This window comes from Oryctolagus cuniculus, chromosome 18 (genome assembly GCF_051225735.1).
Source record: "Oryctolagus cuniculus isolate XC-2025 breed Fujian yellow rabbit chromosome 18, ASM5122573v1, whole genome shotgun sequence".
In the NCBI taxonomy this organism is placed as follows: Eukaryota; Metazoa; Chordata; class Mammalia; order Lagomorpha; family Leporidae; genus Oryctolagus; species Oryctolagus cuniculus.
This window is the reverse complement of record NC_142884.1, coordinates 62,213,125-62,234,241: the sequence shown is the minus strand read 5'-3', so window position 1 is coordinate 62,234,241 and position 21,117 is coordinate 62,213,125. Positions and strand designations below refer to the sequence as shown.

Here is a 21,117-nt window from a genome sequence, read left to right as displayed (position 1 = left end):
CTAGTCGGGCACCCCACAGAGGAGGAGCCCCCAGCACCGGACTGGTTCTGTTGGAAAGCAGGTTGGGAGCATGAGGTGTGGGGTGACCTGTCAGGAAGCAGCCGGCCCCCAGAAGTCTCGTACGCAGGGAAAGCACTGCGTGGTCGGACGCGAGGCCGGATGGAGTTCCCGGGCCCTGAGTGAGGCAGCCAGGCAGGATCTTCCTGCCCGGGGAAGGGAGTTCTGCCCTAACTCACCGAGGGTGTGAGAACGGGCTCTGACTGCTGGTGAGTGGGGCATGTCCGAAGGCTGCAACTTAGAACACTTAGAAGTCTTTACCCTTTTAGTAAAAAGCAGCAAAGGCAGTGTGTGAGTCTGTGGCCGAGGGAAGCGAGCGGGCGCAGAGGAGGTCATTTCGGGGGGAAGAGAGCCCAGGACCACCAGCAGGAGACACCGGCAGACACCTCCCCAGTGGTGCGCAGGTGACCGCACCGCGTGTTCTGGTGGTGAGGGGCGGCGTCTCACCGTACGGCTAACGGTTCAGGGGCAGGGGAACTCGGGTAGAGAGTCCTGGCGCTCCCAATTCCGTGAGAGGGAGTCTTGAGCAAATGACTTCACCTCGTGGAGCCCCAGCAACCCCATCTGAGGCTGCTGCAACAGCGCGGTCCACACAGCGCAGCGCACCAGGGCTTGCCCACGATGGGTGCCAAGTCATCGGAGGTTTGTCAGGGTCCTCCACTAACACCGCCCTCGGCAAGGGCGGCGGCTGTGTCGGGTGTGTTACTGTTCTACCCCCGGGGCCTAGAACAGAGCGTGGCACGAAGAGGTTCTCTGAGGAATGAGGGCAGGAATAATGATGACAGCTCATTCCTAGCACAGCATGTTACGTGCCAGGTACGGTGCTAGACGCTTCATCTACGTGAACTCAGTGTATCTTCCCAAAAACCTGATGAGAGAGGTGCCAGCATCATCCCCCATCTGCCCAGGGTCACACAAACCCGGGCACACAGGCCCTGGCTGCCCGAGGCTGGGGCCATTGTTCTGCCGCTCAAAGCAGTTATTACTTTCCCGCTAGGCGGAGGGGAGCGGGAGCAGTGCGCCGCCTCCCTTCCCGGTGTTGTGGGGATCAGAAGAGATCCTGTGTGTGCGAGTATTTTGCTATCATAAGCAAAGCGACAGATCAGTCAGAGGACAGTTATTATCACCACCACGTTGAGGAAACAGTTTAGCATCAAGGAGCTAAGAAAATGGGGGGTGGAGGAGGGGGGAGGCATAGCTCTGAGAACAAAGGACAGAGAAGCCAAAAAAAATGTCATCGGAGAGGGGAGACTAGATTTAATGCAGAGCTGGGGCCGGTGTGGGTCAGATGGTGGCAGGGGCGTTCAGGGCACTAGGGCTGTGCTACTGTGCAGGACGGAGAGCACAGGGAGGATTCTGCTGGGCAAGCAGAAAGGAGCCGGACTCAGGCCTGCGAGCCGGATGGCCCCTCAAACGTACAAACTGGGCAGCAGGAGGAGGTGGCCAATCGGGGCCTGGTTCAGCGAGCTCCTGGCTGGAAGGGGAGCACCACGCACTGCCGAGGGAACCCAAAGCGGCAGCTCGGTGGGGCTGTGAATGCAGACACGAGGGCCGACTGGACAGAAAGGGCAGGCTTTGGAGACACCTCGCGGAAAGCATTGGGGGAGTCGGCACAGGCAGGATTCCTGACATCCGAGGGTTTCTCTCTGCGCCTACCAGATAGAACTTCAAGTTCAGGGTGGCATCATCATCATCCAGAGGTTACGGAGCTTTGCAGGAGCCTTTTATTTTCAAAGTTCTTTCTCTCTGCCAGGCCCAGAGATAAATGGCATTGTTCCCCTACTGGATTGTGTCTGGCCATCAGACAAGGGAGGGAGCGACCAGGTCTGATTTTCCCTGGAGGATAAGGGGACAGGGAGGGGGAGGCTTTTAACCAGTCAAGTGCCAAGAATGCCACAGGCACACAGACACTTACCAGGACCCAAACTGTAGTTGACAGCTGACCCCTGGTCGGGGCGTGGCACTTCCCCTGGCTGCCCAGGCTGAGGCTGCGAGGGCTCAGAGACCGTACAGCTTGCAGTGGCTGAGACAGGAGCAGCAGTTGCCGTGAGCAGCAGTGGAGGCATTTTGCACCATGCCTTTAAATAGCAGACAAGAAGGCAGCAGCTCTCCCGCACCCCCACAGGCACTGCAATGGAACAAAGGCGGTGGCGGGGACAGGGCAGCACGTGTGCAGAGGCTGCTGCTTGTGGAGAGGAAGCTGTGGGCACTGTCTTGGCAAGTGATCCTGACCACAGCCTTCGCTGGCCCCAGCCCCCGAGGACCTCCACGCAGACTGGCACCTGCCGAGGGTGGCACGTCCTGTTTCCTTTCTGCCCTTGAGGCCTCCCACGTGGGAAGGGACAGCCCCGGAAACTGGCTCATCACTCCCACTTGTTCAGTGTCCCCCGCATGTTCAGCCCTGTGCTCAGCCCTCTGCACACACTACCCCGCTTCATCCTGTCGGGGAGGGAGAAGCAGCCCTGGCTCACGAACGGGGAGGGGGTCAAGAGGTCCTGGAATTTGTCCAAGGACACAGCCGGAGCTGAAACCTGTGCCTGTCTAGCCCACCTGTGTAGCCCTTGCTCTTAAACACAGCTTCGGCTGGGAAATCTGACAGGCAGGAGGAGACCGTGGAGACAAGTTTTGAAAATTATTACTTTTTTTTTTGAAATAAAAGAAAGAGAGAGAGAGAGAGAGAATTAATCTTTGATCGGCTCGTTCACTCCCCAAATTTCCCAGTGGCTGAACCTGGGCCAGGGCGGGGCCAGGCACTTGGGACTCAATCCAGGTCTGCCACGTGCATGGCAGGGACCCACACACCTGAGCCATCACATATCCTGCTGCCTCCTGGAGTGTGCATTAGCAGGGAATTGGAATCAGGGGCAGAGCTGGGACTCACACCCAGACCCTCTGACGTGGGATGCAGTTGTCCCAAGCAGCTACTTAACACCTGCACCAAATGCATGGCCCCCGTGGAGAGAACTGATCCTTCTCTGGCACAGTCGGTTGTTTGCATGTAGCTGGCTAGTAAGGAAAGGCTGGCTGACTCCAGGGTCTGGGTTTTCTTTGGAAGCTGCCACTTTGATTTGGGGCAACCTGAATGACCCCTGGCGTACCTGGATCACACAGTCTCAGGTCTAGCTTGAGTTGGCTGTGGCACTGCGGGTAAAGGAAATGCTGGCTACAGGCCATAGGGCATTTGCTGAGTGGAATCCAATGCTCTCTGCAAGATGTGTCAGCAATGTAAGGTTATAGGGTTAGAGCAAAGGACAGAGAGAAGCAGAGCCACTGACACCTCAGAGGCTCTGTTGGGGCTGGCGTCACATGCTGACAGTCACGTGGCACGGACCAGACTGGAGAAAGCATTCCACTCCCACTAGAATGTAGGGCTGGGGTGGGTGCTTGGTGCAGCAGGTAAGACCCCACTTAGGATATGGGATGCTTAGAACTCAGAGTGGCTGGCACAGGTCCTGGCTCTTCCGGTTCTGATCCAGCTTCCTGCTGGTGCACCCTGGGAACCAGCAGGTGATAGCTGAGTGCCTGGGTCCTGCCACCCACATGGGTGGCCTGGATGGAGTTCCTGGCTCCTGGCTTTGGCCTGGCCCAGCCCTGACTATTGTACGCACTTGAGGAGTGAACCAGTGGATGGAAGATCTCTTACTAACTCTCTGCCTTTCAAAGAAAATGAAAATAAATCCTAAAAAAGTTTAACAACAACAACATAAAAAGTATGGCTACACTGCCCAGAGTGTATATACTGCATGTGAAAGATTCCGTCTGTCAGGAGTGGGGAACATCCGGCCTGCAGACTGCAGAAGGCTTGCGAAATCACCTGGTGTGGCCCGGCCAAGGCGACCAGGTCAGGACTGAAAATTCGATAAATCTATAGCAGGCTAATTTTTAAGTTGATAATTCTGTATAGCCTACAAATGATGTTCTAAATTCCCCAATGGCCCTTGGCAGGAAAAGGTTTCCCATCCCCACTTCTCATGAGAATCCCCTGAAGAGCTCTTAAAATGCTTGGGTCTCACCTTACACCGAGCACTAAGGGTTAGCACTCAGGCTATTAAAAAAATATGCTTCCCAGGTAATTCTAAGAACCCAATAATAACATGCCTGCCAAGAAACTCTACCAATCCACCAGTACCCCGGATGCAGTAGAGCAGGACGTTATGAAAACCCCATCCAGGAGACTCAGTAAGCGGCAGCACGCCGTGGTTTCAAAAGCAGAGGTCACTGCCATGACTTTGCCTATGAAAATCTAAGCGTCAATCAGAAGGCTGACATAATTTGGACATAATCTATTTTTTCTCTTGGACTTTTCTTAATTGTCAACAATGAGGTTTTTTATCTTCCAGAAAGGAGAAAGGATGGTGGTCTAGTTCTGGGAGGCCAGCATTGTGGTACAGTGTATTAGGCTGCTGTCTTCAATGCCGGCATCCCATACTGGAGTGCTGATTTGAGTCCTGGCTACTCCACTTCCTATCTGCCTTCTGCTAACGTGCCTGGCAAGGCAGCAGATGATGACCCAAGTACCTGGGTCCCTTCCACCCACGTGGGAGACAAGGATGGAGTTCCTGGCTCTGGGCTTTGGCCTGGCCCGGCCCTGGCTGTTATAGTCATTTGGGGAGTGGACCAGCAGATGAAAGATCTCTCTCCTCTCTGTGTTACTCTGCCTTTGAAATAAATAAATCTTTCTAAAAATGTGATTAAGTAACTTGAAAATAACTCTGATTCACAAAATAAGACTGCATCTTTACCCCAAATTACTATATTTGTTCTTAAATGTGCATATGTGAGTATTTCCTGAACTGAAGACAGAGAAAGTCACTAGCTGCTGACACGCCTGGTAGGAGAATGAAAGGAGAAAATAAACGAGGCTGACTCTGTTGCCAGGGCAGCTGGCATAAAGGTAGAAACTCTGCCCAGATGGGAGGAATTAAGGGAAATACGCTAAAAATTTTAAACACACACACACACACACACACGGTGGGGTAGGGGCAAGGCAAGCCCAGCTCTGAAATGCAGACGGAGACTGGTTGGCTGCCCGTCATCTTCATCTGTCACTGCCTCAGGACTCCCTGCCCCAGTGAAGTGGGGACAGCCTGTCTACAACCCAACTACAACAAAAACCCTCCAGGCGTTTCCAAGCGAGGGAGGCAACATTTCCTCCTTAAGGGAACTTGTTCAGACAGCTTCAGCTCTTGGGAAAGCTAAACACCCGGAGCCTTTGGAAGTCCCAGACTTTCCAGTTTGAGACCTAAGAAGCCTGCTTAGTGCACAGACAGGTACCAAGAAGCTCGAGAGCCGGGTTCCGTGAGTCTCAGGGAAGTGACTTCATGCATCTCTGCTCCCTTCACAAAGGGGCCGTGTGTGAGGTCTGCGGGAGGAGTGCTCAGGGCACTTGGCTTTCTGCCGATCCCAGACAGGTGAGCAGATCGCTCTGCTGTCTTCCCTAGTCCTGGGTGAAGGCAGAGCCTGCAGGAGCAGGGACTAAGGTTACCTGCGAGGACAGGAAAGACTTCTCACAAAGAGTGTGGCATCATAAAGAAAAAGAAAAGCTCATCAGGGCCCAGCGCTGTGGCGCAGTGGGTTAAAGCCCTGGCCTGCAGTGCCAGCACCCCATATGGATGCTGATTCCAGTCCCGGCTGCTCCACTTCCCATCCAGCTCTCTGCTACGGCCTGGGATAGCAGTAGAGGATGGCCCAAGTCCTTGGGCCCCTGCACCCACGTGGAAGAAGCTCCTGGCTTTAGATCAGTCCAGCTCCAGCTGTTGCGGCCATCTGGAGAGTGAACCAGTGGATGGAAGACCTCTCTCTTCACCTCTACCTCTCTCTGTAACTCTGTCTTTCAAATAATAAATAAAATAAATCTTCAAAACAAAAAAAGCCATCAGAAGGACAGGAGGGGGCCGGAGGCTTCTGGGGCCTGAGAGACGGCATGGGGCATGGCATGGGGCATGACAGAGGGCAGAGGGCTGTTCGGGCGCCGCCATGGCCTTCTCGGGGCCTCAGGAGGGGACGTGCAGCCTGTGAAGGACGGAGTCCGGGCTGTATCTTAGGACCACCAGGAACCCTTGAAGACAGAGGAGCTGGGGATTGGACGTGGGCAGATGTGCATTCCACAAACATCTTTCCAGCTACGGTCCCCTTCCCATCCCGAAAGTGTACAACCTGGTAGAGCTAAGACGTAGAAGGGGGCGGGCATTCGGTGGAGAGGCTGAGAGGCCAGGGGACGCCTGCATCCCTTGTCAAAGCACCTGTGTTTCAGTCCTAGCTCTGCTTCCAACACCAGCTGCCTATTAATGCTCACCCTGGAAGGCAGCTGGTGATGGCCCAAGGACTTGGGTGCCTACCACCGTGTTGGAGACCCGGATCGAGTTTACTGCTTCTGGATTTGACCTGGCTCAGCCTCATCTGTTCCGGACATGCAGAGTGAACCAGCAGATGGAGGATCTCTTTCTGCGTCTGTTCTCTCTCCCTGTCTCTCTTTCCACCTCTTATTTTATTTTTTAAATACAAGATAGTTTAAATACAAGGAAGCAGCATTCCTAGGAATATCTGTGTGTCGCATGTTCACCTCTTCCTCAAGGTCACTCTCAGGCCAGTTCAAATCAGCTCCTTCTGAGACAGCCCCGGTTTGCCCTGGGTTGTGCCTCCCACTGGCCGTGAGCTGTGAGCCAATGCGGACTTGCGGGACTCACTCTTCTTATCTGCCCATGGGCTAGATGAGCATGTTTATGTCACAGAGCTAGCGGGAGGCCCCAGGGAGCTTGCGCATGGAAGAGCCCCCACGAAACGTTGGCTGTGTTGTTCCCGAGCACAGGACTTCAGAGGATGTGAATTTATTTGGCACCGATGTACTCAGAGCAATGAGTGATGAGCTGGGACAGACCCCAGAGGAGCAGCCTGGACCACTCTCATCACAACAGGCAGGGTGCGCCTCATCAGAACGCCTCACTCTGGGAGCAGGCACGTGGCCTAGGGGGTAAGGCTGCCACATCCCAGGGCCGGCGCTGTGGTGCACTAGTAGGCTAAGCCTCCACCTGCAGCGCTGGCATCCCATAAGGGCGCCGGTTCATGTCCCGGCTGCTCCACTTCCAATCCAGCTCCCTGCTAATGGCCTGGGAAAGCAGTAGAAGATGGCCCAGGTGTTTGGGCCCCTGCACCCACATGGGAGACCCAGAAGAAGCTCCTGGCTTTGGATCAGTCCAGCTCTGGCTGTTGCGGCCATTTGGGGAGTGAACCAGTGGATCGAAGAACTCTCTCTCTGTCTCTCCCTCTTTCTCTGTCTGCAACTCTGTCTCTCAAATAAATAAATCTAATGAATAAATAAAAAGGTTGTCAAGGAACCTGTAAATGCAAAGCCTTGTGAATAAACTGTTAAAAAAAAAATAAGATTGCCACGTCCCACACGGGAGTACCGGTGTTTGATTCCTGATTCCAGCTTCCTGCTAGTGCAGGCCTGGGAGGCCGTGGCCATTGCTCAAGCAGTTGGGTTCCATAGGGGAGACCTACATTAAGTTCCTGGCTCCTGGCTTCAGCCCTGGTCCTGCACCCACCCTTCACACACACCAGTCACTGTGAATATCTGGGGAATGAACCAGCAAACGGGAGCTCTCTCTGTCTCTAAAATGAACAAAACATAAAAAACTCCTCCTTTTCAGAAGATGGAACAGAGATGAATGGGCTTTGTACCGAGAGACCCATCTGACCAGCAGCACAGCCACACTTCAAGGAAGAAGCAGCTCCCAAATCAGGCTGCAGGGTAGGAGAAAAAGGCCCAAGACTCTGGTTCCCCACGTGGCGGCCCTCACGGCAGCTCGTCTGCGGTTTCCTCTGCTCTCTGCTTTCCCCGTTCCGTGTGTGTGTCGTGAAGTGGCTGGGTTGTGCTTTGGACCAGATGGTGGAACACGGGGAGGAGAAGCCAGGTTGTCTCCTGTCTACTCTCTGAACAGGGCCAACCAGCGGGTCCTGGGAGGTCAGGGCACCAGAGTCCGAGGCTAGCCCACACATTCTGCCTTTCCTGTCCCACCATCTCCTGGGCAAGCTGTAAATATCTACAGTAAGGAGGCTTTTGGATATCCCAGTTTCCAGGGCCTGAGGCAGCCTCCTCCGAGCCATGAGCTTTGCAGGAATGTCCAGGTGATGCCATTTCTGAGCCCTTCAGACCACAGGGACACAGTGGTGCAGGGAGTCCTGGGTCCACCCTGCTGGGTTCATCCACTGCTCTGCCACTTCGCAGCCATTGGATGGGTTACTTGTCTACTTTGTTTCTTCATGTTTAAAATGGGGCTATGGATCAGACCTAAGTGGGATTATTATAAAGCGTAAACAAATTAATTCATGTGAGGCTCTCAGGTATACCAGGGATCTTCAAAAAGTTTGTGGATTTTTTAAAAAAGTTATTTATTTGAAAGGCAGAGTGACACACAGAGTGTGGGTTGGAAGAGAAAGAAAGACTTTCCATCACTGGTTTATTCCCCAAATGCCCACAACTGCTGGAGCTGGCCTAGGCCATACCCAGGAGCCTGGAACTCCTCCCGTGCCTCCCAGATGGGTGGCAGGAACACAAGTACTCGGGCCATCTTCTGCTGACTCCCATAGTGGGTTGGAAGTGACGGAACAGGACTCGCTGAATTGATATGGAATGTTGGTGTTAAGTGGCAGCTTAACTTGCTGTATACAACCCCCAGCCCACAGTCACAAGGCTTCTAAAGGGAGGAGCAGGAATTTGGTCTACAGGTGAAGACACCCAGCCCCAGCTCCTGCCCCCAGCTTCCTACTAGTGTCTCCTGGGAGGCAGCGGTGATGGCTCAAGTAACTGGGTTCCCACATGAGAGATCTGGATCGAGTTCCCGGCTCCCAGTGTTAACCCCAGCCCAGCACAGGCCATTGTGGGCATTTGGGGAGTGAACCAGAGTATACAAGCTGTCTATCTGTCTCTGTCTCTCTGCTTCTCAAAATAAATAAATCACAAAATGTTTTAAAATATCAGGAAAGTACATATTATGAAGAAACTATGCATGAATTGCAAAACATTTTTTTGCACCAAAATAAACTTATCTTAATTTTTTTTTTAAACTTGAGAGGCAGAGAAGCTGAGTGCTCTCATCCACTGATCCACTCTGAATGCCCACAATGGATAGGTCTAGGCCAGGCTGAAGCCACGTTCTGGAAACTCACTCCAGGTCTCCCTTGTGGGTGGCAGGAACCCAGTTCCTCCAGGCAGCACCTCTGTCTCCCTGGGTCTGCGTCAGCAGGAAGCTGGAGTCAGGAGCCAGAGGTGGCATCGAACTCAGGCCCTCCAGTGTGGGAAGCAGGCACCTTAACCAGGGTGTTAACCACCAGGCCAACCATCCACCTCTAAACTTATCTTTTAATTCCACTTTCTCATGATCGTTGTGGCTCCTTCCTAAGTTCTATCATATAGCAAATGCTCAACTAAAAATGTTTTTTAGGAATACGACTACCGTATAAACTCAGAGAGACAATGTTGTGATTTGTTTGGAATTTTACAAAGAGCAGTTTACTACCATCCTGGAAAAGCAGGCTACTTGATGTCATTTATGGTACTTCTGGGTTGCCAATAAAAGACATGTGAATCAGCCTGCATTTATAGCTGTTACAGTCATAGTGATTCTATATTTGAGAGCAACTGAATAATTCATAACATCTTAGAGCTGGCCCACACAGTTATACATTATAGTATATATGATTTTATTATAAACTACGATTCCTTTATTTCCTCTTTATATTGCAGTTGACATACTGACTTTAAAAGTATGCCCCTGGCTTAGGAAACTGTACATTCTCTTTCAGAAGAATAAAGGCGCATGGCAAAATATGTGGTGGAATTACTTGTTATAATAAAAGTATGCTGGGTCTGATACAGAGAAGGGGTTGTCAGTAGATTTTCCCAGACCTGGTGCTGAGTGATGCTACCTGAGTTACCCTCCATAGTAAGACAAACCTTGTTCCAGACGAATGAGTGAGTTAAGTACAAGGAAAAGAGGGGCAGCTGCTGCACTTTCATTAGCACTCGGCCACTGTGAGCTACCAGCAGCAACTGGAAATGAGCGCTAGGCTTCCTGGCAGTCACTCTGGGAAATTACACAGTCTCTTCATGAGCTCTGGTTTCCTCATTCATAAAACACGATGGCTGGGTTATTTCCCAAAGTATGTCCATGGAACATTACTACTTGGCATGCTTGTGATGAGACAAGGGTTCCTTGGTAAAGGAGTTTAGGGAATTATTAGTTTTCTTTGCTGCAGGACTTCTCAGATGCTTAATACCAGGCCGACAATCACCGACTCTCCAAGAGGGGAATCAAGGGGACTTCCAAACCTTATGAAAAAATGGATTTAAAAGACAAGTTTATTTTGGTGCCAAACCCATGCAGAGTAGCTTTTTTCATAATATATACTTCCCAAGAACTTTTTGAAGACCCCTTGTACATAGTTGCATGCAGCCTTTTCCAAATTTGACCACAAAGGCCTTATTTCAAAGGAGAAACTCATGAGGTCAGTAGCCTCTGGGAAATTTTTTATGAAAAATAAATTAAATAGTGTCCCAGGGCTCTTTCAACTCTAATATCTTAAAATGTTGCGACTGTCAATGTTTAAATGGGACATTCTTCTTGGTCTTTTTAGTTGAGAACAAGCAGAGTATAGAATAAGAAAGCTATCCAATGGAAAATAAAATGTCATAAGTCTGATGCAGAAAAGGAAGACAAACCAAGCTCTGACATATGTAGATCTATGTAAATGATTATGCAGAAGAGGCAGCACGGAGCAGTTTTAAATGTTAGGGCTTCCACACTGTCACTCACGTTAGCAACTAGAAAAGGTCGAACATTTATAGTCTAACAGTCCCAGTAAGGTACTGGGTTCCTGTTTTTCAGCTTTACATCTCTAACCCATCACTAATGTCATACAGACGTGGACAGCTTCCTGCTGAGGAAACCCACAGGAGAACTCCCCGGTCCTAGGCACTGAGCCTGGCCTCACCTCTCACGGATGGCTATGCTGGAGACTGAAGTACAGGCTGGACGTGGTTTTCTACAAATCAGCAACCCCACAGGCCCCCCCGGCGCCAGCCAAGGGATGAACATGGGATCTTAGCTGGAACATTAGGCCTTTTCCCTGGAATTTTTGCATTTGGGGCCCGAAAGGGAATCTGAGTATTGAACGTAAGATGCAACACTAGGTCACCATCGCGGGTCATGTTTGCTGCCACAGAAGGAAAACTGGACTCCAGGGCACAGAATGAAGCTGACAAGAGGTGGAGAAGCTAGAGGTGAGAAGCTGACAAGAGGTGGAGCATTTTGGTTTCTGAATCTTAGAGTCGCCCAGCTCTACTTCTGTTTTCCCCACAACAGGGCTATTCAGCCCTTCTTTGGATGCAGTGAGTGAAAAAGTTGCCCGTGCTTAGCTAGTTCAAACTAGGTTTCTTTGCTTACAACTGAAATGGCTCTGACCTGTCACATCTGCCCTTCATCCCTACTTTCTTCATCCACATAGAGGGCAAGATGGGAAGTGGGTGGGTTGAATATATGCACACACCACTGCTCTCTCCTGAAACCCCACTAAAATGGTAGTAAAGGGATAAAAAATGGCATTTAGTAGTCAGAACAAACCAGTCAACCTACCCAGGCAACGGCAACAAAATTTTGATGCTAGCCAGCACTTGAATGCATCCTAGAATGTGGGGAGCAATGGAGACTAGACTAATTTACTGGAACTGCTAGGACTAATTCTATGCATCTGATCTCCCACAATATGGTGCTGGGGAGGAGTAAACAACTTCCACGCAGCTGCCTCACCAGTTTGACTGATAAACTGCAGGAGCTGATCCTGCTCCTGATTGAGGAGAGCAGTGTGCTCGGCATGTGGGTAGCAGAGTTGGGATTGGTGGAAGAGGACTATAAAGGAGGAGAGAGACAACATGCACCAGGAACATCTGAGCAACCCCTGAGAGAGCTGGCAGGCGGTGTGCTGCTCCTCCATGGAAGCGGGGAAAGCGGCGGGGGTGCAGCCCCTCTGCGGAGGGCAGGGGGTGGGGGCGGCAGCTAACCCGGGACGGTGTCGTTCCTCCACGAATGAGGGAACGGCAGCTAACCCAGGAAGAGCCGGGCAAAAAGAACAGCGCAGGGTCCAGTGTCATTCCCCTGCGAGAGGTGGAGCGACACTAGAGTCCTAGTTCTGATTTGCCCAGGACAGAACATCTGATGCCCGATACCCTGGTATTGTAAACAGTAGCTTCTTTCCCTCTCAAAGTGTCCTGGTTTGGATGATGATTCAAATTATTAAATCTAAGAAGCTCAGAAGCAAGCCTAGTGCATCACAAAATCTCAGAAATGGTCCATTGTTGAGGGCACCACACTTCCTAACACTGGGGGAACAGACGCGCTGGCTGGAAGCAGGTTTGTGACAAGTTGCCCTAGCCCTCTCCCACTCTGCCCTTCCCAGTCACAGCAGAAGCCTGGAGGGTTTCCCCTGGAAAGTCCAACCAGAGAGACTGGTACAGACACAGATGTGAGTGCCATGTTAGACCCGAGATTGAGTGAAAGTCTCTGCTCAATGAATGGCGAGACCTCTGCTCTCCTTCCACTCATGTTTCGGAATCCTGCGGCCAGGCTTCTATCCCCTAAACAGAAGACCAGAAGATCCTTTTCTGCCACCAGCAAAGACTTCAAGGTTCATAGTATGGAGTTTCCCAATGAAGTGACCTGGCCAGGCTGTCACGCTCCTGCAAAGGCCCAGAGCCCACAGGTTCTTGCACACAGTGTCATCAGTTTCTAGGGGCTCTGTTCTGAAGTCCTGCAGTAGGAGTGGAGAGTAAGGAACCAGCCTAGGCCAGAGCACGTAGAGGAAGGGTTGTAGGTATGCCTCCTAGAAGATGAAGCTATTAGATTTCCTCATGTGCTGGGAACTTTTAAGAGATTTGTAAACTTTTTTTTTTTTTTTTTTTTTTTTTTTTTTTTTTTTTGACAGGCAGAGTGGACAGTGAGAGAGACAGAGAGAAAGGTCTTCCTTTTGCCGTTGGTGCACCCTCCAATGGCCACCGCGGCCGGCGCGCTGCGGCTGGTGCACCGCACTGATCTAGACCAGGTGCTTCTCCTGGTCTCCCATGGGGTGCAGGGCCCAAGCACTTGGGCCATCCCCCACTGCACTCCCTGGCCACAGCAGAGAGCTGGCCTGGAAGAGGGGCAACCGGGACAGAATCCGGTGCCCCGACCGGGACTAGAACCCGGTGTGCTGGTGCCGCAAGGCAGAGGATTAGCCTAGTGAGCCACGGCGCTGGCCAGATTTATAAACTTTTAAGCAGACACTGGGGATGAACTGGCAATGGCTCATGGAATGAAACAAGCGTAGGAGCCGGCACTGTGGTGTAGTGGGTAAAGCTGCCCACCTGCAGTGCCGGCATCCTACATGGGCGCGGGTTGAGTCCTGGCTGCTCCACTTCCGATCCAGCTCTCTGCTACAGCCTGGGAAAGCAGTAGATGGTCCAAGTCCTTGGGCCTCTGCACCCGTATGAGAGACCAGGAAGTAGCTTCTGGCTGCAGGCTTTGGATTAGCCTAACTCCAGACATTGCAGCATTTGGGGAGTGAACCAGTGGATGGAAGACCTCTCTCTGCCTCTCTGTAATGCTGCCTTTCAAATAAATAAATAAATATTTTTTTTAAAAAAGAAATATGCTTCAACCTGAAACAGTTATTAACTTTCGAGAAACTCAGAATTCATACAAGAAAGGAAATATAATTACAGTATATTATGTGATGCAGTTGTAGGCTATAGTTACAGTTATAATAATGTAAACACTGAATGCTGGTGTAACAAAAGCTATAACGTAACTATTCAGGGAGAATGGGAAAGGGGAATACATATATTTGTAGGGGGTTAATAATAATAACTAGCATATATTGCATTTCTAGAACCCATACACTCTAAATGTTTGACATAAGTAAGCTCATTGGAATCTTAGAACCACCTTTTAAAGTAGTACCACTGTGGCCAAAGATGTAATGGCACGTCACTTCCAATTTTATTTTTAAATATTTATTTGAAAGTCAGAGTTATACAGAGAGAGGGGAGGCAGAGAAAAAGAAAGAGAGAGAGAGAGAGAGAGAGATCCCTCATTCGATGGTTCACTCCCCAGTTGGCCACAAAGGCCACAGCTGTGCCGAACCAAAGCCAGGAGCCAGGAGCCAGGAGCCTCTTCCGGGCCTCCCATGCAGGTGCAGGCGCCCAAGGACTTGGGCTATCCTCCACTGCTTTCCCAGGCCATAGCAGAGAGCTGGATCGGAAGTGGAGCAGTCGGGTCTTGAACCGGCACCCACATGGGATGCCGCTGCTTAAGGCCAGGGAGTTAACCCGCTGTGCCACAGCACCAACCACAATTTTTTTTTTTTTAATTACTCAAAAGTTTCATGGGCCCAGTGCTGTGGTGTAGTGAGTAAAGCCACCACCTGAGGTGCTGGCATTCCATATGGGTGCTGGTTTGTGCCCTGGCTGCTCCAGTTCTGATCCAGCTCTCTGCTATGCCTGGGAAAGCAGTAGAAATTGGCCCAAGTCTTTGGGCCCCTGCACTTATTGTGGGAGACCTGGAAGAAGCTCCTGGCTCCTGGCTTCGGATCAGTGCAGCTCCAGCCATGTGGCCATCTGGGGAGTGAACCAGTACATGGAAGATTTGCTTGTTCTCTCTGCCTCTGCCTCTCTAACTCTGCCTTCCAAATAAATAAATAAATAAATCTTTTTAAAAAAAGTTTCATGTTTTTATTTAGTTTTTTGACTCTGTGCTTCTACCTTCAACACTCTCAATGATTTTCTGTTCCCCGATAAAGAAAGCACGCTAGATCCTGTCTCGAACACATTTAGTATGCAGGGAAGCACCATAGGCCCTGCTGACATGTTCTTTCCGTTTTAGACAAGCTCATCAGGACTTTAGGTCTCACAGCACGAACCCCTCGAAAGCTGCCTGAGTACATGCCACAGGCAGATCTTGGTGCCTTCCCAGCCTTCCTAGTACAAAGGCATCAGGATTCTGGAACATGCGTGGAAGGAGAACAGAGGTCTCACCATTGCTGAGTTGATGGTCACTCAACCTTGGGTTTAACATGGCGCGCTCATTCTGTTCCAAGGAGTTTGGGACAGTCTGGTTTTGTTGGAGGCTGTACTGCGGGAGAGCCTACAGCAGGTATGTCAAACGCTGGGCCATTCTGACCATCTCCAGCACCGTCCCGGAAGAGCTCCAACATTTAAATAGGACCATCTTTTTGGGTTTTTTAGTTTAGAATAAGAAGGGTATAGAAGGCCGGCGCCGCGGCTCACTAGGCTAATCCTCCGCCTAGCGGCGCCGGCACACCAGGTTCTAGTCCCGGTTGGGGCGCCGGATTCTGTCCCGGTTGCCCCTCTTCCAGGCCAGCCCTCTGCTGTGGCCAGGGAGTACAGTGGAGGATGGCCCAGGTGCTTGGGTCCTGCACCCCATGGGAGACCAGGAAAAGCACCTGGCTCCTGGCTCCTGCCATCGGATCAGCGCGGTGCACCGGCTGCAGCGCGCCGGCCGCGGCGGCCATTGGAGGGTGAACCAACGGCAAAAGGAAGACCTTTCTCTCTGTCTCTCTCTCTCACTGTCCACTCTGCCTGTCAAAAAAAAAAAAAAAAAAAAAAAAAGGGTATAGAAAAAGCTATAAAAAATTTTTTTAAAAAAGGCGGCCAGATTGTGGCGCAGTGGGTATGAAGCCTCTGCCTGCAGCACTGGCACCCCATATAAGCACCGCCTTCAGTCAACTGTTCCACATCTGATCCAGCTCCCTGGTAATGTGACTGGGAAAAGCAGCAGAAGATGGTCCAAGTATTTGGGTTCCTGCCACCCATGGGGAGATCCGGATGGAGTTCCTGGCTCCTGGTTTTGGCCTGGCTGGACCATGGCCTTGGTGGCAATTTGGGGAGTCATGGAAGATCTCCATCTCTCCTTTCTAACTCTTTCAGGGGAAAAAAAAAAAGAGGAGGAAGTTGAGGCACGGAGAGTGCAGGGTCTTAAAGCCTCCCAACACGTTTCACAGCTGGCAGCTGTCCTGGCTCAGGAGGTGCTGGAAGCCGAAGCCCCCAGACTCTGCTGCCCCCACCCCATCACTGTGAGCCAGTTTCTCCACCTTATGAACCAGCCCCTGATGAGGCCCAGAGCAGATCTAGCAGTAAGTCATGAAATGAACTGAAAAGTAAAGCAGCAGCAGTATAGGGCCAGCGCTGTGGTGTAGTGGGTTAAGCCACCACCTGCAGCACTGGCATCTCATACGGGTGCTGGTTCGTTTCCAGCTGCTCTTCTTCTGATCCAGCTCTCTGATTATATGCTGGGAAAGCAGTGGAAGATGGCCCAAGTCCTTGGGCCCCTGCACCCAGAAGAAGAGACCAGAAGAAGCTCCTGGCTTTGGTTCGGCACAGCTGTGGCCTTTGCGGCCATTTGGGGAGTGAACCAATAGATGGAAGACTTCTCTCTCTGTCTCTGCCTCTCCCTCTCCTTCTCTGTAACTCCGCCTTCCAAACAAATACATAATTCTTAAAAAAAAAAAAAAAAGCAGTATAAGCACAATTCTGAGAAATCTAGAAGTAAATATTTGAAGGAAGAGCTAACCAAGTTGAAAATGGTTACTGAAGGGGAGTGAGAATGGGGGGTGATGCAGAAGGGTAGAGTTATGGATCTCTGAATTGAGCTTTGTCAAATCACTGTCTTCAAATTATGTGTCTAATAACTTTGGGATTAAAAATCAAATTGAGGGGCCGGTGCTGTGGCATAGCAGGTAAAGCAGCAGCCTGCAGTGCCGGCATCCCATATGGGCACTGGTTCATGTTTTAGCTGCTCCACTTCCAATTCAGCTTCCTGCTAATGTGCCTGGAAAAGCAGCGGGAGATGGCCCAAGTGCCTGGGCCCCTACTCCCACATGAGAGACCTGGAAAAAGCTCCTGGCTTCAGACTGGCCCAGCTCTGTCTATTGCAGTCATCTGGGGAGTAAACCAGCGGATGGAAGATCTTTCTCTCTCTCTGCCTTTCTGTAATTCTGCCTTTCAAATAAATAAATTTTAAAAATTATTAAAAAATAAGCACATTAAAAATTAAATAAATTGAAAATAAGCACATCGATAAAAAGTCAATTAATGCAATTTAAAAATGGACCAATAAACTAAAGAGACATTTCTCCAAAGAAGACAGACAAATGGCCAATAAGCTCATGACAAGATGCTCAACATCTTTAGCCATCAGGGAAATACAAATCTAAACCTTACCACACTACATACCCACTAGGATGGCTATGATCAAAATGACAGACCATAACAAGTGTTAGTGAGGACACGGAGAATTTGGAACCTTTACACATCGCTGGTGGGAATGCAAAATGGTGAAGCCACTTTAAAAACAGTCTGGCAGTTCCTCAAAAAGTTAAACACAAAACTACCATATGACCTAGCAATTCCACTCCTAGACGTATACCCATTGGGTATAATCATGTATTTACCCAAAAAGCTGTACACAGATGTTCAGAGTGATAGTATTTAAAAAAGCCCCAAAGTAAAAACAACACAAATGTCCATCAGCTGATGCATGGATGAACAAAATGGGATGGAGTCATACAATGGAATATTATTTGGCAATGAAGAGGAATGAAGTGCTGACGCATGCTACAACACAGATGAGTCACAGCCTCACCAGGCTAAGTGCAAGAAGTCAGACACAGAGGCCACATAGCGTATGATTCTCTTTGTGGGAACCGTCCAGAACCCACAAGGGCAAATCCATAGAGACAGTAGATTGGTGGTTGCCAGGGCAGAAGAAAATGGAGGAGCAATTGCTAATGGGTACGGGGTTTCCTAAAGGGTATGGGGTTTCCTAAAGAGTATGGGGTTTCCTAATGGGTATGGGGTTTCCTAATGGGTATAGGGTTTCCTAATGGGTACGGGGTTTCCTTTCTGGGGAGTGATGAGGATGTTCTGGGATTTGAAGTACAACCTGAACAGCATACTAAAAATGCTGCACTGTAAACTTTAAACAGGTGAATCTAATTTAAGCAACTGTGTGAGAAAAAAGTGAACAAAGTAACGGTGGAGGGAGCTGTGGTGCTACATCCTGGGTCAGCAGCCATGGTCTTGCACAAGACTGAACCCTCCAGCCAGGCCTGGGCTGGCCTTTCTCCTGGTTACCACCTGCCCTCAGGTTGCATCTGTCCCCAGCCTGGAACCATCCCACTCCTGACCTTTCCAGCCCTGTTCTCCCAGACTCCTGGCTCAGCATCTGGCACAAATACACACCCCTAAAAAGCACCCTGGAAATCTCCAGGTCTATCTAGCTGGAGGCCCTCTTGAACGCCAGGCTGCTATCCCACAGGCAGATCTCGTACTGGAGGACAGCAGAGCTCCCGAAGAACAGGTGATCACCAGCGACCAGAGGCTGGTTTCTCCCGTGTGGGGATGCACGCCATAAAGTTGCACTTCTGGTCTGACTAGCTCTTAGGAAGTGAAAGGCGGCACATTAAGCTGAGTCTGAGACAAAGCAAAATAAGATAAGCTTCTAAATATATGGAACAGGTGTATAAAGTCATCACAATTTTTAAGGCCCTAACTTGTCATAGGGAAGTGATGAGAACTTTGCTACTCATAGAAAAGTAAAAGTATCGGGCTAAACAGAAACCAGAACTTGGTAAAATACTCAGTCGCACTAGAAAGTCACTTTAATCATTCTCAGCATGGGAAATGAAACCTGTGACTGCTTGTTATATGTTTTTCACTAAATATTGTGGTTATTTGCTTTAAAAATAATCTTTGGGGGCTGGCTCTGTGATGTAGTGGGTAAAACATCTGTCTGCAGTGCTGGCATCTCATATGGGTGCCGGTACAAGTCTTGGCTGCTCCACTTCCATTCCCGCTCCTTTCTAATGGCCTGGAAAAGCAGCAGAGGACATCCTAAATCCTTGGGCCCCTGCACCCATGTGGAAGACTGGGAGGAGGCTCCTGGCTCCTGGTTTCGGATCAGCCCAGCTCTGGCTGTTGTGGCCATCTGGGGAATGAACCAGCGGATGGAAGATCTCTGTCTCTCTCTGCCTCTCTGTAACTCTGCCTTTCAAATAAATAAATAAATAAATATTTTAAAAAATAATCTTTAAGTGCTCTTTGTTTAAAAAAAAAAAAAAAAAGGACAGTCCAGGGTCCAATGTTGTGGTGTGGTGGGTTGAGCCGCAGCCTGCAATGCTGGCATACCATGTGGGTACGAGTTCAAGTCTTGGCTGTTCTGCTTCTGATCCAGAGCCCTGCTGATGTGACAGGGAAGCAGCAGAACACGGCCCAAGCACTGGGCCCCTGTACCCATGAGGGAGACCTGGATGGAGCTCCTGGCTCCTGGCTTCAGCCTGGCCTGGCTTAGACCAGGCAGTTTCAGCCATCTGAGGATGACCCAGAGGATAAAAGACCTCTCTTTCTGTATCTATCTGCTTTTCAAATAAAAAAATAATTGACCATATAATAAAGTAAGAGAATAACTGCGGCACAGGAGCACAGGATTTGAGGTCAACCAGCAGGGTTTTTTTAATATTATCAGCAATTAGGATTTAAAAAAAAATTATTTATTTATTTGAAAGAGTTACACAGAGAGAAAAGTAGAGGCAGAGGCAGAGAGAGAGAGTGAGAGAGAGAGAGAGGTCTTCCATCTGCTGGTTCACTCCCTAGTTGGCTTCAATGGCTAGAGCTGGGCCGATCTGAAGCCAGGAGCCAGGAGCTTCTTCAGGGTCTCCCACACGGGTGCAGGAGCCCAAGGACTTGGGCCATCTTCTACTGCTTTCCCAGGCCATAGCAGAGAGCTGGATGGGAAGTGGAGCAGCCGGGTCTTGAACGAGCACCCATATGGGATGCCGGCACTGCAGGCGGTAGCTTTACCTGCTATGCCACAGTACTGGTTCCAACCAGCAGGGTTTTAAAAGAGTTCCACACTGAGGAGCAGTGAGATTGTGGGCAGTTTGCTTAACCTCCCCCACCACCCACCTCCAAGCCTCCTGAGAGATTCAGCCGAGATGACACAGTCAAGCACTTAGCTCACTGCCTGCTCTAGGAAAGGAAACAGCAGGATTCTCCTTTCAGGGTGCAACTGGGCATCCCTCATGCTCCAAAAAGCCCAAAGTGCTTCAACATTTGAAATTTTTAAGTGCAGACTTGATGGCACAAGTGGAAAATTCCACACCTGACCTTAGGTGATGATGAGTCGTGGTCAAAATACAGGTACACTAAAGTACTGTATAGAATTGCCTCCAAGCTATGTGCATAAGGTGTATATGAATCATAAATTTCATGTTGAGACTTGGGTCCATCCCTAAGACACCTCACCATGTGCATGCAAATATTCCAAAATCCCCAAAATTCAAAATGCAAAGCACTAGCCATCTCACACATTTTGGAAAAGGGCTACTTAACCTGTACTCTGTCCACTGCTTCCTGGTGGCAGGTAATACAGGGAGAAGTGTTAGAAGTCACATGAAGTCCAAATATATATTAAGTCCTCTAGGTCCTTATACATTTCCCCAGTAGAGCTGGTTGGTATCCATGATGATGAAGAATGAGGTGGCTGCGCAACCAGATCTGTAGAGAACTGGCAGACTGAATTCCATGTGATAAAATCTGTCTTCCAGTCTCTGAAGATGGTGAGAGCTTGGCATCATAAAGGGCAAGGTACTCAACGTTACAGTCACTGGGGTGGGCACGGGCACAGTGGCTATGCCACCCTTGAGATGCCCGCATCCCAGCTCTGCTTCTGATCCCGGCTTCCTGCTAATGTCCACCCAGGGAGGCAGCAGGCGATGGCTCAAGTACGTTGATACTCACAAGGGAGATCTGGATTGACTTCCTGGCTTCTGGTTTTGCCCTGACCCAGTCCTAGCTGTTACAGGTATTCGGAAAGTGAACAGGCAAATGGGAGACCCCTCTCTCACTCTTTCTCTGCCTTTCACATAAATAAAATAAACATTAAAAATTTTTCAAAAACGTTGTTACAGTCATCAAATAAGATGCCTACTCATTCATACTGATCTCATCAGTTA

The 21,117-nt window shown here is 50.0% G+C and overlaps 1 protein-coding gene and 1 pseudogene across 1 annotated transcript in view; both read right to left on the bottom strand.

Annotated features, from left to right (window-relative positions):
* The window catches only part of TANGO6 (transport and golgi organization 6 homolog), a 203,248-nt gene that overhangs the window by 6,968 nt on the left and 175,163 nt on the right, over positions 1 to 21,117 (bottom strand). The gene's annotated exons all lie outside the window — the stretch shown is intronic.
* On the bottom strand, positions 14,688 to 15,260 carry LOC149120994 (large ribosomal subunit protein eL34-like; annotated as a pseudogene).